At 39.2% G+C, this 19701-nt stretch overlaps 1 protein-coding gene across 1 annotated transcript in view; it reads left to right on the forward strand.

Moving 5' to 3' along the window:
- Positions 1-19701, forward strand: part of TANGO6 (transport and golgi organization 6 homolog) — a gene marked incomplete at its 5' end in the record, with an annotated part of 127728 nt that overhangs the window by 51910 nt on the left and 56117 nt on the right. The gene's annotated exons all lie outside the window — the stretch shown is intronic.

Below are 19701 nucleotides of genomic sequence, written 5' to 3' on the forward strand. Positions count from 1 at the left end.
TATTTGACTACTGTCAGTGTGTACCTTTGCTCTCTCTTTAAACTCAGATAATCTCAGGGTATTTGTTTCTTCATCAAAACATTTTTTGCAATACTTTTATTTCTCTTTTGTGATTCTTTGTGTTCTCCACATCTCCATTAATTTTTGGATTCTAAATCTAGAGAGGGGCCTCCTGGAGTTGAGGGTAGAGAATTAGACACCCAAAAGGGCAAGATGCAGACATGGTGAGAAGGTCAGGGTTAACTCACAGTGTCTCCTGGCCATCAGTGGAATATAGTCATCAGGAGCTGGGGTTCTGAAGATAAAGCACCCGGATGCAGCTCCCATTCCCTTCTTCTCAGCCAGATGAACTTTGGCAAATTACTTAATCCCTCTGAGCTACAGTTTCTTATCTGTAAAAGGGGGCTAAATAGGAATGCAAAATTGTACACTACTTTGGAAAACAGCCTGGCAGTTCATTGAAAAGATACACATAGAGTTACCACTTGAGCAATTAAACTCCTAGTAATATACCCAAGGAAAATGAAGATGTATGTCCGCACAGAAACGTGTACTGGAGTGTTCATAATAGCCAAAAGGTGGAAACAACACAAATGTTCATCAGCTGATGAACAAATAAACAAAATGTGGTATGTACATACAATGGAAAGTTTTTTGGCCTTAAAAAAATGAGTTAAACATGCTACAGCATGGATGAACCTTGGAAACATTATGTTAAGTGAAAGAAGCCAGTAAAAAAAAAACCCACACATATTTTATAGTTACTGTATATGAAATATCTAGAGCAAGACAGAAAGTAGGTTAGTAGTTGCCTAGTGCTAGGGGAAGGGAAGAAAGTGTTGGGAGGTGAAAGCTAAAGCGCATGGGGTTTCTTCTTGGGTGATAAAAACATTTTAAAATTGATTATGGGGATAGTTGCACAACTCTGTGAATATACTAGGAGCCACTGAATTGTTCACTTTTTAAAAAATTGATTTTAGAGAGAGGAAGGGAGAGAGAGAGAGAAACATCAATCAGTTGCCTATTGCACCTGCCCCGACCAGGGATCAAACTCACAATCTGGGTATGTGCCCTGACTGGGAATCAAACCCACAACACTCCAACCAACTGAGCCACACTGGCCAGGGTGAATTATACACTTTAAATGAGTCAATTTTATGGAACACTAGCCAGCCCCCCACCCTCCTTATCCACAGGGGATACGTTCCAAGACTCCCTGTGGGTGCCTGAACTCTAATCAACTTCTTCAACTCTTCCGGAAATGTGACAGCATCTTCTTCATTGGCAGACACAGCCTTTTCAGTGATTTTTATATTTTTCAGTCCAAACCTGTTCCTGAATCTGTGTAACCATCTCTTGTAGTAAATTGCTTGGTGTCACTCATTTCAGAGGATCCCTTGCTGAAGTCTTCCTATAGGTAGGCTCAATGCTTTCTGATGCAACACACTGCTGTCAGAATACATTTTCTGCTCATTTCTTCCACCCACAAATTTAATGCCTTTCTGTCTTAACTTAAGTACTTACTGCATACCATGATCATAACTTTTGCAATTTGAGGTGCAGCAGCAGACAGAAGTAGCACAAATTTCTTTTTCCTCCTTCACAATTTAATGGATAGAAGATTTGGTTTTACCTCAGCATATGATTTTTTCCTTCCTTATTAATTTGAGAACTTTCATCTTTTCACTTATAGGAAGCACTTTATCCCTTCTCTTTAGCGTATCCAAATTGCAGCATCACTGCTCTTGCCCTTTGGGGACATTAAGTAAAATAAGGGCTACTTGAACACAAGCACTGTGATACCATGATAGTCAGTCTGATAAATCTGATAACTGAGATGGCTACTAAGTGACTAAAGGGCAGGTACTCTATACAGTGTGGATACACTGGACAAAGGGATGATTTACGTCTAGGTGGGATGGAGCGGGATGGCATGCAATTTCATCACACTACTCAAAGCAGTGAGCAATTTAAAACTCATGATTTGTTTATTTCTAGAATTTTTCATTTAGTATTTTTGGACCATGGTTGATCATGGTAACTGAAATCGCCAAAAGCAAAACCACAGATAAGGGGGGACCACTGTACTCCTACCGTTGGATTGCTAGGCCATAATATGGTGATCTGTGTAACTTCTCAGATTTAAAGCTTGAGTAGGCTGACTCTGTCAACTAGTTATTGCTACACAGCAATCTACTCAACACTCAGAAGCTTAAAACAGCAGTCACTTATCGCTGACGTATCTGTAGACCCATGTGGCTCAGCTGATCTAGGCTAAGCTTGGCCCAGCAGCTCTGCTGCTCCCTGCAGGTCTGTCAGCCAGCTGTAGTAGCTCAGCTAAACATGTTCCTGGTCACCTTTAGATGGATGGGCCCACCAGGACATGTTCCCATAATGATAGCAGAAGTATAAGAGAGCAGGAATAGATTTGAGAGGCCTCTTCAGGCCTAAGCTTGGAATTGTAACCTTATCACTTCTGCCTCATGCTGTTGACTAAAGCAAGTCACATGGTCCAAAAGTCAATGGGTAGAGAAATATACTCTGTCCCTATAGTGGAATAAACTGCCACATCACAGAGCAAAGGGCATGGATGCAGGGAGGGGTGAAGAATTGAAGCCAGTAATGTAGTCCTTCACACTGATGTGTTCTGTGTATCTGTAAAGGGCAAGGTTCTCTGTGAGCTCAAAGGCATGTACAGATCCTTACTGACTACTTATTTCTTGGGATAATTTGGGTATAATTGGCTCTGTACAGATCTAGCAGTTGAAGCTTAAGAAAGAGTGCAGAGGGGAAAATATACAATGATGAAGGCCTGAGCCTTGGGACTTACTGTTTATTCAGCAAACATTTATTGTGCACCTAATATATACGTTTTAACAGTGCGTTGTTGTGACTCGGTTAAAAAGCAAAAAGAAAATTCTTTAAAGGAGACAAAATGATCACCCAGAGATGTAAAAGGACAACTCGATGAGAGCAGAAGCTCAAAGAGTAGAAGTTTTGAGAGAGAAAATAATTACCTGCAGCTGAGAGGCCAAAGAGTCCAGGAATTGAGATAAGCCTGGGGGCCTGATAGGGCTCAGGAAGCCACATGACAATAATGGTACTTATGGAAATTAAATTGATGAAGTGCCTATAATTAAAATGCCTATAATTAATAAGTCTCGGAAAACAAGTCATCCTGTACTTTTCCCAAGAAACTGTAATACTGTGACGATGTTTCTCATTGATTTTTTTTTAGGGCTGTGTTTTGGGAAGCTTCCGTGTGTCATTCTAATGTGGCAACAGTGCCGTTTGGAATAAGCTACTTAGCTGATTAACCCACTGAGCTCATTAGCCCCTAGGGTCTGCTATAAAAATCACAACTGTTGGTTTTGTGTTTGTATTTAGTAATTTTAATTGGTGTGCTAATCAGTTAGTAGCTAATTTGGTGATGAAGAACATGGGAGGTAGAGGTGTAATTTCTGTTCTCAGCTCCCCTCGATGGACAAGTTTGAATTAATTGATGTTTTTGGTGTTTGTAACATACACTTATAGGCCAAGGCCTTAGGTGAATTTCCCATTAAGAAAGGAAAGAACAGAATTTTCCCACCTGCATTGCCAATGTCCTTTTCCCAGGCCTAAAGCGCTCTGGGAGCCAAGCCATTCTGGACTTCCAGTCAGACAAGACCAGCTCACTCGTAAATGTCCTGCAGTATTAGGAGGCTTGGATGTGGTTTGAGTAGCATTAGTTTGGGGGAGTGTGTGTGTGTGTTTAATGTTTTCCTTTTCTAGGCTGCCTAAATGGCTCCATGTGAAAATTACAGTGTATTATTTGCTTAACTTATTGGTATTTTATATTTCTTTTTTGTTTTGTCTTGTTTTGTTTTTGGATTTCTTTTGTAATTTCTTACCAACTTTGCAGTCTAGGCATAAGAGCAGAGGGGAATTAAATAAACTTATTCATTCAACAGATATTTATTGATGTCTGATTTAGGAACTTCTTCTGTATGTATTACCTGTCCATCACAACAACCTGAGAACTAACTTCCCTATGAGTTAAATTTTAATTTTATGGAAGATTGTCTGTATCTCCTTTTAGCCCTCATAAGAAAGTGATGGTTGATCTAGTTCTCATAGCAGCTGCCCCCAGGTAGTCAGTAGCAGCTTCTGCAGGCAGAGAATTATATACCAAATTCCTGAGTTCCAGTTACAATCCAGAGTTTATAAATGGAAGACTCAGTCTTAGACTATTGCCATTAAGTGTCTCCCCTTTTTAGACTCCTTATATATTCGTTTTTTCATTGTTTTATCATCATTATTATTATTATACAAGTTAATATATTCTTTTTTTAAAATTCTTGCCCAAGGATATGTGTGTGTTTTTTAATTTTTATATATATATATATATATATATATATTTGTGTGTGTGTGTGTGTGTGTGTGTGGGGAGGGAGGGAGAGAAACATCACTGTGGGAAAGAAACATCAATTGGTTGCCTCCCACATGCTGCCTGACTGGGGATTGAACCCACAACCTAGGTTTGTGCCCTGAATGGGAATTGAACCCTCAGCCTTTTGGTGTACAGGACAGTGCTCCATCCAAGCAACTGAGCCACTCAGCCAGGGCAGTTAATATATTCTTATTGTTTAAAAAAATGTTTAATTACAAGGAAGTATATAAGGTAAAAAGGGGAAGTTGTTCTCTTCTAAAATTGGAATTAAAATATGTCCTTGAGAGTTCCTTAATTTATATTCAGTGTTTCAGGCATTTTCACATTTTAGTTTTGAAATAGGTGTTTAGTAGTGAATGTGATGAATAAATAAGTGATATTCTTCAAATAAAATGGTATAGCCAAGTTATTTATTACACTGTGGATCTGCTCATGTGTCCTCTCAGTCACTTTCAATTACTTAAGGGACATTTTGAAAGCAACACCAGAGACAGATGTATTTCAGGGATCCAAGTGATCCCCATCAGTGTCAAAGGATCTTTGGATAAAACTACCAGGCTCATTGAAAAAGAAAGAAAGGAAGAAATTTTAAAAAAAAAGCCTAGGCTATGAGCCAAGCATGGGAGGTGGAAGTAAGCCAGTGTGTGTAGTGAGGAGAATCTAGACATCTTGACATGCCCAAACAAATCACACTAACTCTACCCCCCCCCCTCTTCCTTTCAGAGAACAGTTTTCATTTCTGACAAAAGAGCCAGGGAGAGGGAAGGCAAAGGGCCCGAAGGGGGGAAGGTAGACACAAGGTGAAGTTGTTTTTACAGCATTTCAACTGAGCAGGATTACAAATCGTAACTTGTCAGAGACTGAACTCCCTATCTCATTCTCAGATTTCTGCCTCAAATTTTAAAGTAAGTTGGGAAACCATTAACTGAAAATAATTCTATCCCTTGAAGGACCATCTAATTGGCTCTGGCATTGAAATTTGGAATGCAGCTCTGTGAAGTTTATCATCTCCATTTATGTCCTTGACATGGGAAGATTTCTTTTATGTCCTGACCTGGTTTCTGTACCAGCTAATTAACAAGTGAGCATTTAGCAAATGTCTCTCATGCATGTATGCTATCTCAGTAAGTTCTTGAAGTAGTTCTGGGAAGTAGACATTATCCCCATTTTTAAAACTTCTTATTGGAGATTCAGTTTACATACCTAAAAGTCACCCATTTAAAATGTGCAATTCAGTGGTTCTTAGTATATTTAGAGAGTTGTGCAGCTGTCACCACTATCTAATTTCAGAACTTTTTCATCATCTCAAAAAGAAGCCTGGGCCCTGGCCTGTGTGGCTCAGTGGTTAGAGCGTCAGCCTGCACACCAAAGGGTCTCGAGTTAGATTCCCGGTCCAGGGCATGTACCTGTGTTGCAGGTTTGATCCCTGGCTCCAGTCAGGGACTATCTGGGAGTCAACTGATCGATGTGTCTCTCTCAAATTAATGTCTTCCCCCCCTTCCATCCTCTCTAAAAGTCAGTGGAAAAAGTATTAACAACAGAAAGAAACCTGGTACCCATTATCAGTCCCTTTGTATTTCCTACTTCCCCTAGCCTCTGGCAACCACTAATCTACTTTTTGTTTCTACAGGTTTGCCTATTCTGGACATGTCATATAAATAGAATCATACAATGTGTGATCTTTCATGTCTGGCTCCTTTTACTTAATATGATGTTTTTGAGGTTCATGTATGTTGTAGCATGGATTGGTGCTTCATTACTTTTTAAGGCTGAAAAATATTTTATTGTATTGATTAACTAGATTGTTTATTTATAGTTGATGTTCACTTGGGTTATTTTCACTTGTAGTTATATATAACGCCATAATGAATATTTATATACAAGTTGCTGTGCGGACATGTGTTTTCATTTCTCCTGGGTATACACCTGCAAGTGGAATTGCTGGGTCATATAGTAACTCTGTGTTTATCCTTTTGAGGAGCTGCCAAACTGTTTTCCAAAGTTTCTGCACCATTTTACTTTCTCATCAGCAATGTACGAAGTTTTCAATTTCTCTCCGTCCTCATCAATACTTGTTATTGTCTGTGTTTTTGACTCGCTTCTTAGTGGGAGGGAAGTGGTATCTCGTTGTGATTTTGACTTGTATTTCTCTAATGACTGAAGATACTGAGCATCTTTTTGTGAGATTATTTTCCATTTGTATTTCTTTTTTGAAGAAATGTCTTTTTAGATTCTTTGCCCATTTTTAAATCGGGTCATTTGTCTTTTTATTGCTGAGTTGTTAGAGTTCTTTATATATTTTGGAAACTGTTTTTTTATCGTATGTCAAGTATATAAGTTACAAATATTTTTTGCCATTCTGTGGGTTGTCTTTTCTCTTACTAAAGGTGTCATTTAAAGCACAAAACTTTTTATTTTTGATGAAGTCCACCTTATCAATATTCTCATTTATTGCTTGTACTTTTGGTGTCATTTCTAAGAAATCATTGCCTAACCCAAGATATTGAAGATTTACTTCTGTGTATTCTTCGAAGAGTTGTATCGTTTTAGCTCTTACATTTAGGTCTGTGATCCATTTTGAGTTAATTTTTGGGTCTGATGTGAGATATCCCTATTTTTTTAGCTACAGATTCTGAGACTTAGATAGGTTAAATCCCATTTCTAAGATTACTTAGCAAGTAATTTGAACCTTGCTCGTGGCATCCAAATCTTGTTTTTTCCGTTCCAATATACTATATTATTTCTCTAGAACTTTTCAAATAATGGTAGAAATTGGCCCTATTGCCATGCTTTTAAAAAAAAATAAAACAGATATGATGATTATGATTATCAATAACATTTATTAAAATTGAATAATGCTTAATAATCTAGAAATATCTGATTGTGTCAACAATCCTGAAATACAGTAAAAGCAGATATTATAATCCCTTTTAAATGTAAGTATTGGCTTGCCTACAGTTACAAGAACTGGGAGAATGGAGAACTGGCACTAGACTGATGAAAATGTTTTGAAATTAGATAGTGATCATTGCACAATCTTGTAAATATACTAAAAATCACTGAATTATGCATTTTAAAAAATAAACCTGAAAAATTCAGAACAGTAGTTTTTCATGGAGCTCTTGCAACTCAGAAGATGGATGGACAGGATTTAGACATATGCAGATGGAGTGAGGGGATTAAGGCTGGAAGAAGAGCAACAGTAGGAAGAGGTTCAACAGTGGGGCCAGGACAAAGGAAGGCAGGCAGTTCAAGTTGTTAGTGGAGCAAAGTGGCATGAAGGGGAAGAGGGGTTGGGCTGGAGTGCAGAAGCTGTTGGAACGCAAAGCTACCTGAGCTGCTCTGTGGGCTCTAGGGAGCCTTTAAAGGCTTGTTACGAGCCCACTAGTAATGTCTTGGTGTTGGGCTTCCTGGATTTGATGCTTGTTGATAATTATTACTTATATTTCCTTTGTTCTTATTTTCACTCATGATTTGCTGAGCACCAACCACATATCAGATGTAACCTAACATGATTTCATTTACTCCTTACCACAACCCTATGAGAGTCAGTATATCTCCCCATTTTTCAGACAAAGAAACCAAAGCTCATAGGTTGTTACCAGTAAAAGGCCAACCAGGGAGTGATGGACTCTGGAGTCAACTCCAGAGCCAAGGCTCTCATCCTGCTCTGTACTTCCCTCCTCTCTCCATTCCATTTTCTTACCTTTCTCAAATCATCATGGCCTCTGCTCTTGCAGACAGTAAAATGAAGCCATGGAACCAGAAGATCCTGACATTTTCAGCTAAACAATTAAATACTTCTTAATTTCTTGGTTTCCAGAGCTCATTACAAATCATTTACCTCCCTATGCTTGTGAAGCCAGCTGTCACAAAAGCAGATTCACTACCAAGAGGGCAATTGTGAGATTACCATGGGTTAGTGTCGGTTGCTTAAATGTCTGCACAGCATCAAGAAGGTGAAGGTGTAAGTACCTTAACTGAAGAGCAGCTATTTAAATTTGCCCTGGAGTCACCCTTTCTTCAGTAAAGCTGAAAGTTGAAGGCAAGTTAAGGAGGAGAAAATAGTGTGAGAGCTCACAAGTAAAACAGCTAGTTCTTCATTAGACTTATCTTTAAGTGTCGTGTTCTTCTGCTCTCTAAGGAGCCAGTTCATTTTACTGGAACTACTTTGAAGTAACAGCTGGAGCGGCACCCTGCTTTTACCTTTCCCTCCCAGACTAAAGAGCTAGCACCTTACATTACCCTTCATTTCAAATACAAATTAAAATTCCAAATCTCACCAGAGGTGATTATGATGATTCTTGAAACTGTTCACAGACTTAATAAGCCCAATTATATATATGTATATATATTTTAATATATCTTTATTGGTTTCAGAGAGAGGAAAGGAGAGGGGGAGAGAGACAGACAGAAACATCAATGATGAGAGAGTCATTGGGGATCGAGCCCGCAGCCTGGACATGTGCCCTGACGGGGAATCAAACCTCGATCTCCTAGATCCTAGGTCGATGCTCAGCCACTGAGCCACGCCTAGCTGGGCAGCCCAATTATATTTTTTATTAATCCTGACACGGTTCCTTTTGTTGCTGAATCATAAGTTTAACATTTTTAACGGAAGCGTTCATTTCCCCCTCTTTGTTCACGTCGAGATCTTGGGCAGTGGTGGAAAAGTACAGTTAAATGGTATCTGTAGAGTTTTGGCAACTCATTTTTAGATTCTACATTAGACTTTTAAACTTGGTTATGTTTCCTGACCTTGTGGTATCTTTGCTGTCCCTGAAGAGGCTGGGAGGTTGGGAACAACTTGAGCCTCAGGGAATGGATCACAAACATTGAGCTACCCAAGACCTAATTAGGTCATCTCTCCCATCCACCTGCCAGGGCATGACCGCAAAAGTTTTCTTTCTTAGGAGAAGGCTGTTTTAGAAGCCCTTGAGCACTTTATGTCCAACTTTTGTTTTCCATTATTGGTAACCTGACTTTAGATAGGGACAGAAATAATTGTAAAAGATATATTTTTTTAAAATATTTTTTTACATTTTATTTTTAATTGGTTTTTAGAGAGAGAGAGGAAGGGAGAGGGAGAGAGAGAGAAACGACGATTGGCTGCCTCCTGCTCACCCCCCCACCCAGGATCAAGCCCGCAACCTGAGCATGTGCCCTAACTGGGAATCAACCAGCAACCTTTCAGTGTACAGGATGATGCCCAACCAACTGAGCCACATCAGCCAGGGCTTGCAAAATATCTTTCGCCATTGATTCTTTTTCCTTGATGGTTTAAGATATTTGTTCATTCATTCAACAACTATTTATTGAACATTTACTATGTGGGAGGGCCTTCATGGAATTTATAGTCAGGGTTGGGAGAACATGAAGGGGGTAAATATTAATCAAATAATCACAGAAAAAATGTGAAATATTCCCCTGGACAGTGTGGCTCAGCAGTTAGAGCAACAGCCCACACACCAAAGGGTCAAGGTTACGATTCCGCATCAAGGGCACATACCTCCGTCCCTCCCTTCCACTCTAAAAAAAAAAAATCAACAGAAAAAATTCCTCAGGTGAGAATTAGTGAAATATGCTGTGAAGAAAAGGTGCATTATGATAAGAGAACCTGTCTGGGCCATTTTACCTGACAGAGATAAGCTGAGATCTAGTGAATGATTTGAAATTAAACTAGTAAACAAGGGAAGGAAGAGTGTTCAGGACTGGGGGAACAGCAGAGCAGCAGTGCCATGGCAGGGAGAGGCCAGAAGGACTGCAGGAATGAATGCCTGTGTTCTATAGGCCCCTTGGGATCCGTGAAGAAGGGGTGGGCTGGGTGGGCTTGGAGCACCAGGCAACCCCACTCTAGCCAGAAGACTCTGCTTTTCTCTCTTTCAATGAGTCTCCTCTAAAGATTCCAGATGAAAAAGTTCTGCTACTTAAAAACGAAAAAGGATTTGAAAAATTATTGTCTTGGGCCATCTATCTGACCTAGCAAGGAAGTTTTATGACACATGTCATATGTGATGTGTCATACCATACAACACTTTTCATCACCTTTTCCCCACCACTGTCAGAGAATGCTGTCTCTTTTGAGTCTGTTTTCATGAAATGCAGTGAGTATGTTTTCCTATCTATACAAATCTCTAGACTCAGTTGTCCAACACACAGCCCTGAGCCATTACAAAAAAACATTTTAATTGCAGATGAAAAAAGTAAAACCATATGGAGTTATTTTAGGCCAGTGTGTTCAATTATTTATTTTTTTTAGCTGTGGGATTCATTTTTCAAATGAGATCTAACATGAAGGTGTAAAAAATTCAAGTGGTCTTTATTTTCTTATTTGTGCTTTTTTTCTTATATTTTTCACATTTTCTAGTATAAACATTTATTACCTTTATAATTAGAAGATAATATTTTTTAAGTTATGTGGCTGTTTAGGAAAATGGAATTTCATAACAAGTTTCAGGCACTAGCACAGATTGATGCAGACGGCTCCTTCTGATGTAGTGCCCCATGCTGACCTTTTCACAACTAGGGATTACTAATCACAGGGCGACCATGGCTTTCTCACCATGAATTTATGTGATGACAACGGAAACCTTACTGACAAACAGATGTTTTTCCCAAGTGGAGCTTTTCTTAATGAAATGGTTGCTTAGAAACCATACCATACTAATAACTTTCCTATATTTAGTTTTAAGGTGACTTCATTTGCAAAATTATTAAGTCAGAGAATACTAATTAGATTAAATTAAACATACCTATTATTTCTTGTCTTGCAATTCAGCAGCCAACTGGTTAAATTGGCAGCAAAATTTCCCGCTAATGTGTCCATACAGGTGCTATTCATAATAAGGACATACACGGAAAATGACAGCACATAGAGCCACCCTGCTCTGCTCTTCACTGTGATTCTCTAGTGGTACACTGTGTTTGATCTGTCACCAGTATGTATTAGAAGCTGTGACATGGAACACTTATTAGGTTGCTGAGAGGATCAGTTAGGTGAGTGGGTCAAAAATTGTATGTGAAAATGTAAAAGTAACTTCAAGTTAAAGCTCAGTGGCACAGCAGTAAAGGAAAGGCTTGGGAGGGAAGATGCTTGTTTGGAATGACAGTTTATAATTTGAAAATCTGATATGCTGACTATTACTAGTGCAGAGAAACCTCAACGTGACCCATATTTGTCAGGTGAATTAAAACATTAAGTTTTAAATTCAAACTAGATGAAATTTGGAAGAAAATACCTTTTTGTCTTTTATTTTCAGTAATGATGAGACAGCTCAGCTGAAAACAGCTATTCTTCAGGGTTCCTAGAGGGTCCAGTGACTAGGTCTGGTCACTCCCAGAAGTTGTAGGCAAAGTGCTTAGTGTGTATGTGCATTTATCAGGGAGAAGGGACGGGGGTGGGGGGGTGGGGGTGGCGATTTATAGTGTTTTTGCCTGGTTTCAATATGAAACTACAGATTAAGTCCTACAAGGCATGGTTGCTGATTTCACAACAAGCACATTTTCTAAGCCAGTCCTAGTGCCTATCACAAAGACTTGTCTAATCATCTCATCAGGACAATGGGCCAGACTTAACTGAGGAAAATAAAGGAGAATTTCTGAAATGTTTGTATCTTGACTGTATCACTGCTTGGTGCCCAGAGCCCAGAGCAAGTCTTCTGGCCCTAAAACTGAGAATGTGAAAGATCAGCCCTGTCTTGTTAGAGCTTCAGGCCAGGTGACAACTCCCCTGGGAGGCTTTGGCTGTCTCAAAACTAGTGAGAACCTGACGCATCAGTCAGCTTTGCTGATTCTGCAGTTTCTCTTTGTGTAGGCTTGAGGTGAAATGCCAGCAGCAACTTAGAAAAAAATGAATCTGAAGTTCAGGAAGTACTCCTCCCGGGGGGACCACCCATCTTGGGGTCTCTGGGAGTTGTAAAGGGTTTTATTTTCTTACCTACTCTAAAAGAGAACCACTTACTGTTTTCTGGGAAATCAGAAGCTCCTCTTTTCTTTTTACCAGTAAATGTTTCTTTTGATAGCATAAAGAGAATGCTAATGTGCATTTTCACTCTTTGAAAGCTACATAAAGAGAATTAAATGAATAACATTCTGCTTATTTGTCAGTCGTGATCAGCTGACATGTAAGTTTCTCTGAACATGTAGGGCAATGATTACTCTCAAAGTGGTAATTGCTATTTTCTGTTCCTTCCTTCCTTCCGCACCTATGCCTTCAGTCAGTGTTAGAGCAGCTTTGTTCCTATTTCTGTGCATTAAACAGAACCCTTGATCACCGTGGTGTTCTTGAGGCTCAGTTTTTCGCAGCTCTGTTCTCTTATTCCTTCCTCTCTGTTGCCCAGAGGTATTTGCTAGAGACAGCCCTGCCAAGGTGGACTCTGAGCTTTATGGTGCTGTTTTGGGTTTTATTTTATTCATTTGGGGAGGGTAGTAGAATTAAGAGATTTAAAGGCCTTACAGTAGCCCATAAAGATGTGGAGTGGAGGTTTTTCAGAATCACTGGTTAAAAATGGATACTGATTAAAATCCAAGGTTTGGATTTCCTTTCTTATGTCTCCTATGTCATCACTTAATGGCAGCAGCATCTCAAGTTAGAGTCACTGGTGAATTTCATGAACATTACTACCTCCATTTTCCACATGCTATATAAAGATGCCAACTGGGAACAAAGTCCCTGTGAAGCCCATCTGGACTCAGTAGAGGATTCGGCCTGTTTATAGGAGAAGCCCTGTACAAAGTGTCTCTCCTTCCTTTAATCTTGGAGTCCACAGAAAGTAAATTTTATGGAGTGAGGCTGACATCATATACTTGAAAATGTAAGGTTTGTATCTTTGGGATTAGGATTTGCGAAGCTAGTACTGTTCCATCACTTATTTCTCTTAGCACAGCTGTAGGGTGAGCCCTGGGATGGCAGAGTGCACGTTTGCAATTCTGCCCTGCCACATAGCAGCTCTGTGTTCTTGGGCCATGTTTTTTACCCCTCTGTTCCTCAACTTCTTCCTCAGTAAAACTAGGAATGATGGTAGTACCTACTTCGAAGGATTGTCTGAAAGCATTAAATGGATAAAAACATGTAAGGTGCTTAGGGCTTTGCCTGGCATATTGAAAACAATAAATGTTAGGAATTTTTACTGTCTTTGCTATTTATTATAATATTTATAATAAATAATTTTTATTTATTATAATAATATTTCATGATCCAAATGGCTTCCGGTAAGTACAGCTCTCAGTAAATCGAGATTATTCACTCATTTTTACTTTTTTCCCCTTCAAAATGGAAAGTAGCATATAGTTTAAGCAAATATATTGGCATTATTTTAGTGTTCGAATATGTTGTTTACATCCTGATTTAAAGAGATAGACAGTAGGTACAGTTCTTACAGAGTTTCAGCTGTTAGCCTTCACAGCTTATTTGCCTAACCCTGTTTTTTCCTCAGGCCTGAGTAACACTCATTCATCTTGAATCTTTATAAATTGGTTGGGGCTTGTCCACACTTAACACAGCTTTGGAGCTTCAGAGAAACTTAACATCAAGTTGGCATGCTAGATATTATCATATGCTCTGATTACGACAGCCCAGCTATTTAGTTGAGCTCCCCATACTTCCTTGATTAATAACCAACTTCCTCACTTCATGCAACTTTCTGGATTCTTGGAGCTGAAGTTGTTGTTTCCACCTTAATGAGAGGCCTCAAATGAAGCAAGTGAAGAAACCTAGTAAAGCGCAGTATTTTCCTTCTCTTCAGGTTCTCCTTGATTATCTTTGTGTCGCAGAGCTAAAGAGAGGACAGTTGCAGCTTGGTGATGACCTTTTTGTAGTCAGGAGGAAAATTTCCTTGTGCCTGACCTTCTTTCAACCATCATTGTTCTTTCAGACTAGAGTTTCCGCCACCGGTTAATATACATTTCATATTTTTTTTAGATTTTCAGAAGAACTTATTTTTATAATTTATTTCAAACACAGTTTGTAAAGAGTCAGAAAGCTTATCCTCTGCCCTGCTTCTTACCCCCTCACGGTTCCAGTCTCCAGAGACAACCATTCTCCCCGCCCGCCTCTTTTTAAGTAGTTTTTTTCTAGGGATTACCTCTTCATTTATTTAAAAAAAGTGCTTATACAGTTCTCTCTTGATTTAAAAAATTTTGGACATTATCTACTTGTTTTCTGTCTGTTGGGTGAGGCTTGAGCACGCGCACCTGCGTGTGCCCACCCATACCGCTTCTCTTGCCTTTTCCCCATCACAGTTTTGGCTGCATCTTTAGGCAGCATTTGCTGCCGACTCTTTGGATATTATTTATTGCTGAGTCCAGTTCAGTCTTCTTTTCTTATATATTTGCTTAGTTTTCTATTTAATTATTACTAATTTTTTCCAAGTGATCTAACAGCTCTATCGAACATGTATCATTTCCCCACCACCACCTTTGTTCTCTTTCCCCCAAACTTCAGCCTTTGACACCTGTCTCATTCCCTTTATTCTAGTTTGTGGGTTTATACCCCTTTTATTCCTTAATTGTCACTTTAGTGTGATTTTTCACCCCTAAAAGAGGCTGTTCTATTTGAAAAGACCATATCTTTTATCACAGATTATTTAAAAATTATGTTTATTTATATTTGATAGGTAAATGCATGGTTCAAAATCCACAAGGTACAAAAAGATACAGAATAAAAAGTATTTTCTCTCATATCTATCCCCTAAACACTTCATTTTTGTACCCCAAAACAACCAATATCATTACTTTCTCGTGTATCCTTTCAGAACTATTTATGAATGTGTTTTCCCTGTGTACACAAATTGTTGAATTCTGTACACATTGTTTTGCACCTTGCTTTTCACTTAACAATAGAGCTTAGAATTTATTCCATATCAGTTCTTTAAAAGCTTATTTATGCCCTGCCGGGTATGGCTCAGCGGTTGAGCGTTGACCTGGGATCCAGGTGATCCGGGTTCGATTTCCGGTCAGGGCACATGCCCGGGTTGTGGGCTCGATCAATGACTCTCTCATCATTGATGTTTCTGTCTCTCTCTCTCCCTCTCCTTTCCTCTCTCTGAAATCAATAAAGATATATTAAAAAAAAAAAAAAAAAAGCTTATTTATTTTTTATGGATCCATTATATTCCATTGTATGAATGAGCACAACTTAATTAATCCTCTATTAATGAACATTTCATTTGATTACAGTCTTTCCAAAGAGTGCCACAATGATGATTTTGTACATAAGTAATTTTCTATTAGGATAGATTCCTAGAATAGAATTTCTGACTTACTACAGAAGTTAGATTTTTAAATGTAATAATTTTCTTACAAATGAAAGACAGAGTCCATGAAATATGAAATGCTTGATTTGTTTTCCCATTCAAATAACAAATCAGTTTCTCCCTCTCTCCACCCTCACCCTGCAGGGGCAACCAAAACAGATTTGGACATAAAAAGAAGCTTTTGCCAGTTTGTTTTACCTTTACCTATTTATTATGTATCTTATCTGTTGTACCACATCTTGAAACACATGCTTATTTTCCTAGGAATCAGCAGGAGCGACTCTCGCACACAAGCTGATCAAGCTGATACTTTGCTCTTGACAGTAGATTTCCCTTTACATTCAAGATGTGTTATATTTTCTCCCTTTTTCTTCCATTTTAAAAACCTAAAAGGATAGATATGAAATATTTTCTTATAGTTTTTTAAAAAATATATGTCTTTATTGATTTCAGAGAGAGAAAGGGAGAGGAAGAGAGAGTCATTGATTGGCTGCCTCCTGCACACCCCTCGCCCGAGATTGAGCCTGAAACCCAGACATGTGCCCTGACTGGGAATCGAACTATGATCTCCTGGATCCTAGGTCAATGCTTAACCACTGAGTAATGCTAGCCGGGCTTATAGTTTTTTTATAACAACTTTTTGAGATATAATTGACTTACCATACAGTTCACCCACTTAAAATACTGCAATTCAGCGGGTTTTTGTATATTCACAGGATGTGTAACCATCACCACTACCAATTTTAGAATGTTTTTATCACTCCAGAAAGAAACTCCATATCCACTAGCAGTCACTGTCACAGCCCGGGGTAACTACTAAATCTACTTTCTGTCTACAAATTTGCCTATTTGGGATATTTCATCTAAATGGAATCACACAGTATGTGGGGTTTTGTATTTCTTACAGTTTTTTGGCAGAAATATCTCAGAGGTTCAAGTAGGTGGTTTTATAGGTTGATGTGGGATTTGGGGAGGCAGGTAGTTATCTGCCTAGGGGAATGAGGCAGGTTAGTTTTGAAGTGGGATGGCTTAGCAGGTATCTGGGATCGAGCCAGTCAAGAAGGACTTTTTTTTTTTTTTTTTTTAGAGGGAGGAATGGAGGGAGGGGGAGAGAGAAACATTGATGTGAGCGAGAATCATTGATCAGTTGCCTCCCACACTAGCCTGACCCGGATAGAACCTGCAACCTGGGTATGTGCCCTGACTGGGAATCCAACCTACTACCTCTTGGTGTATGGTATGACACTCCAACCAACTGAGCCACCGAGCCAGAGCAACAAAGACATTTAGAATTAGGCTGTCTTTCCTACATGTAAGCACGCTATGTAAGGTGAAACTACGCCTAAACTACTGTCACTGCTGAAGGCCTGCAAAATCACTGAGCAGCATGCTGAGGGATCATCTTGAAGTCAGCACTATTATCACAGAATACATTTCTGGCTTTATAATGAAATTCATTAGGAGACAGAAAAAGCAGTTATTTTTCAGAGTTGATTGTCTCTGTTTTGTTGTATAAAGTACTTTTAATAATATTAAGTTAATTTGCCTGTATCGGATGCTTTGCCCCCAAAGGCAGGTCAGAATGCTTTCATGAACTCTTGCCAGTTTGTTTTACTTTTACCTATTATGTATCTTATCTGTTGTACCACATCTTGAAATGCATGGTTATTTTCCTAGGAATCAGAGCAGGAATGGCTCTCTCTCACGCAGTCATTTGTTCCTTATTGGCAAAGGGATCGATGTGTCATACTTCCTTGAAGCCTTTGCTGACCCAGAAATTACCTCATTTTCAAATTACAAAGGAATTATCAAGTGAGAGGAGCCAAGGTTTATATGAAGGTTATGGCCATGTTTCCTCTGTTGTCAAAATTCAGAAAACTTTTCAAATAAGAAACAAAAACAGCCACATAAAATCTCATCCCTTTACATTGTTATAAGGTCTTAACTGTCACATATGATTCTCTGCACTGCTTGGTGTAATAGTGAGGAAGGAACTGCCCTTGTCCTCTGTGGATTTGTAAACTCATAGATGGCAACCGTATCCTAGAAGGTAAAACTTAAACAATCAGAGGGCCATTTGGCAGCAGTTTGTGGAGCAGGCCAGCAGGAAGATAAACAATTGCTAACGTGGGACTGCGGGAAGCAAGGAAACTGCACTTTGCTATTGGCAACCTTTTTATGCAAGATTGGGAGAATTTCTAGCTCCCTGGAGGAATTAAATGTTTGACATTATAGGAAAAGTAAAAAAAAAAAAAATTAAAAGTCTAAAATTAAATAAAACTATATCTGAAGAAGGCTGTGTTAGGGTTACGTTGGTTAAAAAAAATTAAACTGACATACACATAAAGGATATTTATTGGCTTATGTATCCAAAGATTCTAGTGGGTAGGAATACAGTTGTATCCAGGGACTCAAAGCATGCCATCAGGTCCCTTCCTTTTCTCTTTCCTTCTGTTGGCTTGACCCTTCTATGTGTTGGCACCATTTTTGGGTGGGCTTTCTCCACATGGTGACCACTGACAGCTTCAGGTTAATAACTTCAACAGGAAAGAAAAGTGAAAAGAACTTCTCTTTCCAAGTAGTTCCAGTGTGGGCTCCAGGATTGAGTAGCATTGCCCATTCCTGAACCAATTATTGCGGTGGGGATGGGATGAAATATTCTAACTGGCCAGCCTGGGACATAAGCTCACACATAGAGGGAGAGAAAGTAGGATGTTAGCTCGACTCAAACCACGTAGGCTGAGAGTGGAGCTTCAAGACGGGATACTTACCGAAAGAACACCAGGTGCTATTAGCAGGAGATCAAGTAGGTGCTGTGTGCAACCAAAAATGCCTGCTACAGAGAGGAAATCAAGAGCTCACTTTGAAGTTATAGAAGGATAACATGCTCATAGGAGTAAATAAACTGTTCTCTGCCAAATATTGGGAGAAAATGGGCATAAATAACAGTAGGAGGGATTTTAGTAATGTATGTGCTTTAGAAAAGCTATATATAGATCAAAGTTTCATAAAGCAAATCCCATTTTCCGACTGATTTCAGTGATAAAGTAGCAACCTATATTTCCCCAAAGGAAACAAATTTACCAGGTTTTTTAGTTGGGAACTTCTGATGGAAATGTAGTCATGATAACAACAGATGTATAATATGTATGGGGCCTTGTGACATAGCAGCTATACAACGTCTACCAGAATTGCAGGTACCAACCACCAATTCACTTTGCCTTTGGGGTTCTTTCAGAACTTGGAAGCTTTTCCCTTTCTCTCCCTTGGTAAACAATTCATGTATTCTTTTCTTAAGCCACAGACCTTTTTTCCTATGCTAAGGTGTTTCTAATTCCACAATGGATCTCTAAGAAGTTGTCCATTGTTTTACATAATTGAGCTAACTACAAATGCAGGGTCACATTTTGCCAACAGGGAAGCTATCTAATTCAGGTTTTGCCACAGCCTGAAACTCCCTTAAGAGCAGAGTTTCTGTTTGTATAAAACTGGAGGCCACATAAAGAGAGCTGTGGCTTAGGACCACCTGCAGAGACTTCCCAGGCTTTTCCCAAAGCAATGGAAAAGTAAGGGTGGGGAGAGCAGAAAAGGGGACAGGCAGACTGGTACAGCCCTCAGCAGGTGCTCCGCCTTTGTGTGCATCTTATTTATAAGAGGATGGAATCACAGCCTCTAACATAGAAAACAGCATGGAGACTTTGCCTGCAAGATTGTCAAGTTTAAACAGGGTAATGGTAAACTCGGGTAAAAAATAGTACAGGTTTCTCAAGCATTCATGTTACTCCTTCCCCATCTTCTCTTTTAGTTCCTGAAACATATATCAAGACTGTATCTTTGAACCTTTTTGGTCATTAATTCATTTAGCAAGTAGTTGTTGAGCGCCGGCTATGGGCTGGCACTCTTCCAGGCATTGAAGCCAGAGCTTGTTTTCACATTCTTAGGAGGGGAACAGTCAGTAAATAAACAATATATGTCAGGTAATATTAAGCGCCAAGAAGAAAAATGAAGCGGGCGAGAGGG

The sequence above is a fragment of the Miniopterus schreibersii genome (assembly GCF_964146895.1).
Source record: "Miniopterus schreibersii genome assembly, chromosome: 18".
Classification (NCBI taxonomy): Eukaryota; Metazoa; Chordata; class Mammalia; order Chiroptera; family Miniopteridae; genus Miniopterus; species Miniopterus schreibersii.